Consider the following 11,173-nt stretch of genomic DNA (forward strand, 5'->3'; position numbering starts at 1 on the left):
GGTTTGGGTAAAAAATAAAGTGCTTAACAGTGATTAAACAGAGGTCTTGCTCAATGCAAGCTTATTCTTTAACAACTTCAACAACATTTAACTTTACAAAACAGACATCAAAACTGAGTTAATGAGGTAGGATTGTTACAATAGGCATAAAACAGCTGGCAAATGCGCTGTGGATGTCAATATGCAATTTCCTCCTTCAGGAGAAACTGGGAAATGATGGGTACTGTGGTTGGCCACGGCCAATGGATGGCACGGATTTTCTTTATGCCGTCCGGCAAGGTGGTAGGAACAAATTGCATATTTGACACAACATGTCCGATTAATTGAACAAAGCAAGGAATTATACAAGAACATTAAGGCGGCAACTGCACCTAACAAATACAATATTAACTGTTTCACCCACGGTGCCCCCAGTAACCAGGACTACAAATCGCCACTCCAGCCATTCCAGGTTTGGACGGGGACGTGGGCTATTTTTCTGATATCTTTGGTTAACTGGAGAACTACTTCGCCTACATCATCTATTTCCAAACAACAGTTAGGAATATTTAATTTCCCACACACTTCTCCCTCTTCAGCTAACAGGTAATCTAAAAACCATGTGGTGCTGAAGGATTGCCGTGCGCATCTGTTGGGATTGCCAAGTTAGAAGATCTATCGTGTCAGCGGTTTTGTTGGTAATAATTTCTAGAGCCGCTTGTAGTCTGATTATTTCCCCATTTTTGCGTCCCGCCCAAATTTCCCTTAATGGATCGCGTCTTACAGGCAACACTTCTGTCTCCAAGGTTATCATATACCTTTATGCCTAACCGAGGTCCACTTGTTTCTGGCAAAAGGAAAAACAAAGGTCTGATAATCCCTATATAACAAATTCCCAACCACCCCGTGGATAAAAATGTATATGCTGTGTGCCTGCATATCCAGTAATGCCCCTTCTTAGCTCCAATGCCCTGAGCAAATGGCCCGTTTATCCCTGGTGGGAATTGAAAGTAAGTTGCATCTCTGTTGCCCAGAGGGCTGAAGAAGGTGGTTGCCCCATCACCTATTCGGCCGGCACAATACCAAGCCCCAGAAGTGTATTCTGGTGGTAGGTTTGCCATAGCACATATAAGCACATTAAGACAAGAAGTATCTTTCCAACACAGGTTAAGAATGCCATTCTTGGCTGTTGTGTTTTCAACAATAAAGCTAATTATGATCGCAGCACACAATTACAAAAAATGATAAAAATAACTGTTATAACTACCACAGGTAGTATCGTTGAGGACACTCAAGCTCAACATAAGACAAGTCTTCCCCAGTGCCCTCTTCCTTTTACATTGTTGACCTAAAAGGAAGGGAGGATCCACCTGGCATGGATTCTATGATCTTTCCCATGGGCATCAGTAGCTACCCATGCATACAGATTTTTTGAAGCTTTTAGTACTAGAGGTATTTGTCCCACAGTGGGTAAGTCCACTAGAACCGGTTGTCCTGGGTAATACAAGGGATTCCTCGGTTTCTTATTCTCCCCAGTCCCAGGTAAGAGGGATGGAGGATTAGGGCAAAAAGCAGCGAGTCTGGGGCAGCCATTTACTCCCCATCGTCCATTGACTTTAGTTACTGCATCAGATATTCGTCGCGCCCATCCGGGATTGTGCGGTCTCAGGGTTCGTTTTAAGAGTCCTGGGGTGCAGACGGGGTCTTGGGATAAGGGAGGAGGAACTCTGGGGTTTGAGGAAGATGGGGTTCCCCTTATCCTGTCCCAACTTCTTACCAAACCTTCCAGGTTGGGAGTTGGTAACCTATCCATGACTTCTCTGGGAATTCCCTTTGAAATGCCTTCTGCCCATAATAATTGTCTCCTGCTATCCAACACCCGTACCGGTTTCCCAGGATGTGGGTGTTGCAGGGATTTATATTGCCTCCCACTTTCCTCAACTCTTCTTATTTCTGCTTTATGCTTTGTTTCCCCCGGCCAGTGAATCCCATACGCCTTCCGTAATTAATTAGCTCCTGTGCCACCTCCCCCCAAGTCATGTCGGGGGGGCCTCCCCTTCGTCTCGGTCGGGGAGTTCGTAATCGGTCTTGCAGCTGAACAGCATATAGTTTTAAAGCATCAGGAAGTCCCCTGATCAGAGGATGTGACCTCTCGGGGTCTGCCACACACTGCATGGGGGAGGGCTGCTGCGGAAGCAGCAAACGGTCATGCATCAATTGGAGGCAAGCAGTTTTCTGCACGCTTTCCAGAATGTGGCCCGCTGTGGGTGTTTTAATAGAAAAAGGGTCTCCTCTTTCCATTGGGTCTAATCCTCCTGCCCAGTAGGCTACCCTCTGGGTCAAGGACCATGGTTCCCTGTTATCATTTGTGGTTAGAAAGACTCTGGGTCCCCAATATCCTCTAGCTTCATCTTCGCTCAGCAGAATGCGATCCCCCCCGGTGAGGGAGACTCTCCACACATACTCAGTTTCAGTTTCCCGGGAGCCCCGGGAGTATTTTTCCTGTATTTTAGCCAAGTCCTGAGGGGAATAGGGGATAATACGCGTGGTACGTCGTTGAATACCCCCCTGACCATTATCAGTGGTTTCCGTTTTAATCAAGGGTCTCATTACTACATTCCCATCTCCAGGATAAAAGCAGTTCCTGCTGTCTTCTAATTCTTTAATTGGATATATGGATTTTAGATCAGATGCCTGTTTTCCGTCTAGTTCGGCCAAATTCGAGAATCCCGGTTCACTATCATCAACGCCCCGCCTGTTTTCTTCCAATTCAGACCGCAGGATTCTCTCTCGGTCTAGTGAGTCTGATAAGATTATGTGAAGCCGCTGAGTATGGTTGCGCTCCGCAGTGAGTTGACTTTGCAAGTTTCTTACCTGTTCTTGCAAAGACTCAACTGTCTCTTTGGCTCGACTCCGGGAGTCTTGCAAGAACTCGATTGTCTCTTTGGCTCGACTCTGGGAGTTTCTTATGTGTTCTCCCAAGGACTCAATGGTCTTTTTATCACCTTGCCTACCCCACCGGGCCGCAATTAGTGCCGCCCCTAAAAAACCACAAACTGTTGCCCGAGCCATGCCAAGAGAGAGCAGGTCTTTATAGCCCTTCAGATTCGCAAAAAGAGGATTATCCTTCATTGTCGGATCCTCTGTACTACAAATTATTCACAAGCACAGCACACTGTCACGGGCCTGCCACTGCCATAAAGGGCACGGAGGCTGCTGTGACCTCACAAGCACAGCCAGCAGCCATGAGCCTGACAATGTCCTCGGAGGCACTGAGGCTGCTGTGACCTCACAAACACAGCCAGCAGGGGGCGCTGTAGACTAACCTATGAGTCACTGAGGCTGCTGTGACCTCACAAGCACAGCCAGCAGCCATGAGCCTGCCACTGGCCTAGGAGGCACTGAGGCTGCTGTGACCTCACAAGCACAGGAGCAACCATGAGCCTGCCACTGGCCTTGGAGGCACGGAGGCTGCTGTGACGTCCCAAGCACAGCCAGCAGCCAGGAGCCTGCCACTGCCATAGGAGGCACTGAGGCTGCTGTGACCTCAAAAGCACAACCAGCAGCCAGGGGACTGCCACTGCCTAGGAGGCACAGAGGCTGCTTTGACCTCACAAGCACAGCCAGCAGTCAGGGGCCTGCCACTGGCTTATGAGGCACTGAGGCTGCTGTGACCTCACAAGCTCAGCCAGCAGCCATGAGCTAGCCAGTGGCCTAGGAGGCACAGAGGCTGCTGTGACCTCACAAGCACAGGAGCAGCCAGGAGCATGCCACTGGCCTAGGAGGCACGGAGGCTGCTGTCACCTGACAAGCCCAGCCAGCAGCCAGGAACCTGCCACTGCCCTGAGAAGCACTGAGGCTGCTGTGACCTCACAAGCACAGCGAGCAGCCAGGAGCCTGCCCCTGGCCTAGTAGGCACTCAGGCTGCTGTGACCTCACAAGCACAGAAAGCAGCCATGAGCCTGACACTGGCCTAGGAGGCACTGAGGCTGCTGTGACCTCACAAGCACCGCCAGCAGCCAGGGGATGCCCCTGGTGTATGATGCACTGGGACTGCTTTGACTTCACAAGCACAGCCAGCACCCAGGAAGCTGACACTGGCCTATCAGGCCCTGAGGTTATTGTGACCTCACAAGCACAGCCATCATCCATTGGCCTGTCACTGGCGTATAGGGCATGGAGGCTGCTGTGACCTCACAAGCACAGCCAGGGGACTGCCACTGCCTTGTGAAGCACTGAGACAAATGTGACCTCACAAGCACAGAATGCAGCCAGGGCCCTGCCCCTGGTGTATCAGGCACTGGGACTGCTTTGACTTCACAAGCACAGCCAGCAAACAGGGGTCTGCCACTGGCCTATGAGGCAATGAGAGTGCTCTAACCTCACAAAAAAAGCTGGCTTACAGGATCCTGCCACTCGCCTATTAAGCACTGTGGCTGTGAGGCTGCTGTGACCTCACAAGCACAGCCAGCAGGCACTGGCCTGCCCCTCGTATATCAGGCACTGAGGCTGCTGCTGTTGTCCGAAAAGTGGATTCGTTGCCTGGTGTGCAATAAGCCAATAATTACACACTCAGGAGAGACATTTGCTTATTTATTTCAGAGTTGCACAAGCCTGGGTGCTCGGTCGTTTCCCACAAATCAAGCACACACAACCCCCCCCCAACTTTTCAAGTAGCATTTATACAAACAAATTGCCAGATTTGCAATTTTCCCTTTTACACTGATTGGTTAGTGATTTCTTCATTCCCCGGGTCCCACCCCTGTCTCCCAAGGTCCTGATGAGGGGAGATCAATTAACACTGCCCCAGCAGGGACAGTAGGTGTTATCTCCCAAAGTCCTGACAAGGGGGAGATAGTCCAGACCCCTTAATTAACATTGTTTCAGCAGTGAGAGGAGGTTTTGCTTCCCAAGGTCCTGGTGCCCAAGCAGGCCTTATTTCAAAGCCTTGACATCCTCCCTTTCGGAGTGTGGGGCACAGGAATGCAAACTGCTTGTAACTCCCTTATCTTTCCAGCCTGCACCAGCTCTGGGGCCCTTTCTTACTGAACTAGGAGTGTGGCCTAAGGCTTCAGCAAATTTAGCTACTCATGAAGCAAGTTTTACCTAAGTGGCTACCTCTAGACCACTTCAGACTTAATGTTAGAAGTTATCCTAATCTACCTAGTTCACGCATTCCTTCTGAGCTTCCCAGGGTTGTCTTGTAACAATTCCCCCCTTTGAGACTTATATGATCATTTTCATATTAGTCTCACTCTTTTAAAATCTTTCCCATATTAATTTTGTACAACATCTACAAATGCATTGAATCACTACATAAACGCATACAAAAACTACTAACACCATTCCCAAAATTGTTAAACACTTTCTAACCCATGAGCTCACGTCAGGGAACCAGGAAGTCAACCATTTCCATGTTTCTTCAAATCCAAAAGAGGTATCCTCTTTCTGAACCCCATGTAAGATTTCAGTCTGCTTCCAGATTTCATTTAGATCGGTAGAAATTCTCCCGCTTTGATCCACATATACACAGCAACTAGTATTTATTATTGTACATACTCCTCCCTGAGATGCCAATAACATATCTAGAGCCATCCTGTTTTGGGTAGTTATTTTCGCAATTTCTGAAACCTCCTCTTGTAAAGCTGCAGTGGCATCAGAGGTTTTATTCCCTATTTTTTTCAATAACTGCTGAAATATTTACTATTGCTTTTTCAAGTTCACTCACTCCCAGTTGTGGAAACAGCCACCTTACAAATGACTGCAACCTAGTAGGTCGATCTATTAAAGGATTATTGACCCTCTTTTGTCTCCTTATGAATGTTCTTAGCCAGGATTTTTGGTATTTATTACTCAATTCTTTTCTTATAGTAACATTAGGGATTATTGCCCCTAAAGTACATGTCCCTGACCAATTAGGAGGTAGCACTTTTCGTGCCTTGTTTCCACACAACCAATACCATCCACTACCTTTTGGAACACGCCACCCATTTAGTTCCTTACTTGGCCACTTATAACCTATTCAGGTATCCGAGAGCAATCTTTATGACCTCCTACCTTAATGGCTCCAGTACAGTTGATCGGTTGCTTTCCATAAAGTATAGTTTTCTCCCACCATTTATTACTATTATTACATCTTTGGATACATTGATAATAATCTCCTGTCACCCTCTGGACTTCCCATTCCTGTTTCGTTGTTTCATAGGCACTCCAATTAGTGGGAAGCCCTTGTTGGAAAGTTCAGGGAAGTGGGTACACACCCAGCAATCCCTCTGGTTAACTATCTTCATAGATTTCGTAATTACTTCCAAATGGAGATTGTGACTCCAAAATCCTTCCTGATTCCCTTTAATTGTTTGGCTCAGGTAACCTAGAAAAACTAACCACCACATTTCTCCCCTGGTTGTTAAGGAGAACATCATTTTTACAGAGATACCGTAACAACAATATTAACCCTATTCCTAACAATCAGATTAAAGCATTTTTTCCCTGAATACAATCTAAATTTAAAACCGATTCGCTTCTAATACATCTCATATATCTTTATATATTTTTAACTTTAGAGGTTGAACTTGTTCAGCTTTCCACGTCTCTCGAGGTACTGCTTTCACTCGGGTGTAATCTAAAAGTATAACTGGATGTACCTACGGAGAGAAGAACCTTTGCCATAGACAAGAGATAATCACTTAAAATTTGATCACCCTTAACGTGCATTTGAATTTCATTTCCAGTTAAATTTACAGTGTAAGGTTTGCCATACAGAATCTCAAATGGACTAACTTTCTCCCTAACCCTTGGGGTTATTCTGGTTCTTAATAATGCCAGAGGTAAAACATCAGTCCATTTCATCTGAGTCTCCTGACACAATTTTCCTACCTGTCTCTTAATTGTTTGATTCATTCTTTCCACTTTTCCACTGGATTGTGGCCTCCAGGGGGTATGTAAGTCCCATTTAATTTGTAGTATTTTTGAGATTTGTTGTACTATTTCTGCTATAAAATGAGGTCCCCTATCTGAAGAAAACCCTTCTGGTGCCCTAAATCTTGGTATGATTTCTTTTAATAACATTTTCACTACCTCCCCTGCTTTAGTGGTACGACACGGGAAAGCCTCAGGCCATCCTGAAAAGGTGTCAACAATTACCAACAAATATTTATATCCATTACATCTTGGTAATTCAGAAAAATCAATTTGCCAGTAATCCCCAGGCATGAAGCCCCTTTTTACTTCCCCTGGGGGGGCTTCTTCTGAATCCTGGGATTATTTCTAAGACAGATTTCACATTTTTGTGTAATACCCTTTGCAATTATTAACATACTAACTCCCACAGCAAATCTTTTAACTGTTTCAACCAATGCCTCAGCTCCCATGTGGGTACTATCATGTATTTGCTTCATCAGCTTCTTCATTATCGGCAAAGTTACCACACACTGTCCAGTAGATGTCACCCACCATCCTTCAGGAGTTTTTATGCATTTCAGTATTTCTGCTAATTTATTTTCTTTTTCAGTGTATACTGGAATTTCCATTTTTAACATTCTCTCTGGAACTAATGCTGCCACTGACATGGATAATGCTGCCCTTTTTGCAGCCTCATCGGCCTGTTACGGAAATTAGGCTTGTCGGCCACCATAACAGGGCTCGACCCTAGGTTCCCCCAAGTAAAGTTCAGAGCCAAATCAAAACAAATTAAATTTTAATCACACGTGTGCTGTAATTACCGGTTGCTGGATTCAAAATATTGCATCTTTTGAAAGTCACATTATCTGCATGCAGTATTATCAGTTCATAGCGGTCAGCTCTCTGTGGGGATAGTGCTCGAGTCGCATATTGCTTCATTAACAGTTCTACTTCATGTGGCACATACACAGTCAATGAATGACCCAAAACCACAGGTCGTGTTTTTTTCAGTAAGAGCTGCAGTAGCTGCTATTGCTCTGATGCGTCCTGGAGTGCCTTTAGCTACCTCATCTAGTTGCGTGGAGTAATAGGCCACTGGTCTACGGTGAGGGCCTAGTTTTTGGGTGAGTACCCCACTTGCTACTCCCTGTCGCTCATGGACAAATAATTCAAATAGTTTGCTATAATCTGGTAACCCAAGAGCAGGGGCTGAAACCAACGCTTTTTTCACAGATGTAAAAGCTTTCTCCCTTTCTGGGCCCCAGGCCAAAGGCTCTATCTCCTCCTTTTTTGTTGCCTGTACCAGAGGCTTAGTAAGTTCTGCTAACCCCGGAATCCACGGTCGGCAGAATCCTACAGCTCCTAAAAATCCCCTAAGCTGTTTTTTTGTTACAGGACGAGGCATATCAAGAATTGTCTTTACTCGTTCTGGATCAACTAACCTGTGTCCTTCTCTTAAGATAAAACCCAAATATTTTACCTCTCTTTGACACAGCTGGAGTTTAGACAGAGATGCTCGATGCCCTTTTTCTGCAAGAGCGTTACATAGAGAAACAGTATCTTTCAAACATGTCTCATAATCTTTACTTGCTAATAACATATCATCTACATATTGTATTAATACAGAATGTCCTGGAAGTTCGATATCTGAGAGGTCATTTTTAAGTATACGCGAAAAAACAGTCGGAGACCCAGTAAATCCCTGTGGCAGCCTTGTCCAAGTTAATTGTTGTCCCTTCCAAGTGAAAGCAAAGAGATCTTGGCTATCTTCAGCTATCGGTATACTAAAAAAGGCTGCTGTTAGGTCAATCACAGTAAAATAAGTTGCCCAGTGGGGTATCTGTAGTAAAATGGTTGATGGGTCGGGGACTACTGGATGTGGAGCAACTACATGTTGGTTTATAGCCCTGAAGTCTTGTACAAAGCGATACTCTGGATCACCATCAGCATCTTGCCTGTTCTTTTTAACTGGCAGAATTGGGGTGTTATATGGGGATTCACAGACTCTAAGGATACCCATTTTCAGATAATGATCAGTTTGTTTTTGGATATTCTTCTCTGCTTCCTTTGGGATAGGATATTGTTTAACTGCAGGAGGCAATCCCCCCTTTGTTTTTATCGAGGCTGGACTGGCTGATTTCAGTAGTCCCACATCCATTCCTGAAGAGCTCCATAATTTTTTAGAAACTGATTCTAAACCTGTTGGAATTTGCAGATTAGTTGACTCTGGTTCTGGTGTCTTAGCCAGAACACACGAACCCATAATTATTAGCTTTATCCCTTCCGGCTGTAAGCAGATCTGAGTATCCAAGGCTTGCAGGAGATCTCTCCCCAAAAGGCATATAGGTGCGTCTGTGGAAATTATAAAATGTCCCCACACTGTTTTACCCCCAATAGTGAGTAATAAGGGCTTAGATAACATTCATTCGCCCTTTCCCATCACTCCTTGCATCACTATTTTATCTGATGATTTGCATCCTTTAGGCTCAAAATTTAAAAGGGAAAGGGTGGCTCCAGTATCCACTAGAAAGGGAACTTCTAAACCTTCTGTATTGCCATTACGTGACCCTCAAAATCCAAATCTACATCCCATAAATTTACTCCAATTTCCACAGTATTTTCTGAGTCTCCTGTTTCCTCTCATTGTGGATTGACTGGGAATCGCCTGGTCTCCTCCTTAGTGTTTGATTGTCTCATGCCGGTTCCTCTGTTCCTAACTACACGGGGCCTCACTGGGCACTCCTGCTGCCAGTGTCCTTGTTCCCCACAATAATAACAAACATCATTAACTCCTGACTGTACAGCACGTTCACTTTGGTTCCATCTATCTCTCCTGGCTCTTTCACGTCCCCTCCCCCTGGGTCCTCTAAATCCATCTCTTAACACAGCTGCTAACACACTAACTTCCTCTTTTTTTTGCTGTCTCTTTTCTTTTGCCCTCTCCTCCTCTCGACTATTATACACAAATGTGGCTAAACGTATTATTTCATCCATTCGCTTTCCTGGCCAGTCAGGAACATGTTTGGAAAACTACTTTCTAATGTCTGGGGCTGCTTGGTCTACAAATGTGGAAATCATTAGCGGCCTGTTAGCCTCGGCTTCTGGGTCTAGTCCTCCCCCATACATTCTGACTTGCTTAATTAGCCTAGCAAAGAAAGCCGAGGGGTGTTCCTCTGCCTGTTGCTGACACTCCCTTACTTTAGACCAATTTGCAGTCTTTTGTCCTGCCAAACGTATAGCTTCTTCTAAGCCCTCTCTGGCTAATTGCAACTGCCTGTAATCTGCATCTACATTATGATTCCATCCGGGGTCCACAGCTGGCCAGGCTGTTTGAGCAGCCCCAACACACCCCTCTGCTGCCCAACGGCGGTTTGCATCCAAAATTGAGCACCTTTCATCTGGAGTGAACACAGATTCAAGGAGCATTTGTACATCTCCCCAGGTAGGGTCATACGCCCGCATAATTCCCCTTATGATTTGTAACACTCTTTCTGGATCATCCCTAAGTCTGGGGAGCCGTTGACTCCATATAATTAAATCTTGGGGTCTCCAGGGTCGGTAAACTCGTGTTGTGGCGACCCGAGGTACCCCTTCCAGACCGGGTGGGGGCACTCCTGGCACAGGAAGGCCTTCCAGAGGAGCTTGAAAGGCGGGGGCGGAAGGCAAGCGGGGGTGTAGGGAAGCTGAAGCAGAGGGTAGAGCATAGGGTGGAATAGTTTCCACAAGCGTTTCAGCAGCTGCGGTACTTACAGCATTCTGAGGAAAGAGTCTCTCTTTCCTAGGCGCCTCCTTTCGTCTAGCAAATGCCCAGTTGTCCCATACATACCAGTAATCCATTTGTCTGGGGAACCTATTCTGCAAATGATGACGCAGGAAAGTTAGTTCCTGGTAACTGAAGGACCCCTGGGGTGGCCATCGCTCTGCCAGATTACCTTCCTTAGTCAGGAACGGCCAATCCTCCTGACATAGTTGGACTAACCTTTTTCTCCCTAAATTTTTGGTACCATCAATCTTACTCCAGTTTACCAAAATTTCGGCTAAGGGCGTTCCCTTTTCTATGCCGAAATTATTTCCCATACTGAGTTCCTGAAAAGTGCGTCTTAAGCAAATCAGGCAGTGCACTTCCTTCCCGGTAACACCAGTCCCTGTAGCTGGTGTGATCACACACACTATTTCTCTCCCTCTCTTTCTCTCGCTCTCTGGGAACTGCACTCACACCACCCGAGTCTTTAACTGCTAGGACTGCTGTCCCTTCGCAGCAGGCGGCTTCTCAGCCGACGGGTGCCCCAATCGG

Source organism: Dromaius novaehollandiae, unplaced genomic scaffold (assembly GCF_036370855.1).
Source record: "Dromaius novaehollandiae isolate bDroNov1 unplaced genomic scaffold, bDroNov1.hap1 HAP1_SCAFFOLD_78, whole genome shotgun sequence".
Classification (NCBI taxonomy): domain Eukaryota; kingdom Metazoa; phylum Chordata; class Aves; order Casuariiformes; family Dromaiidae; genus Dromaius; species Dromaius novaehollandiae.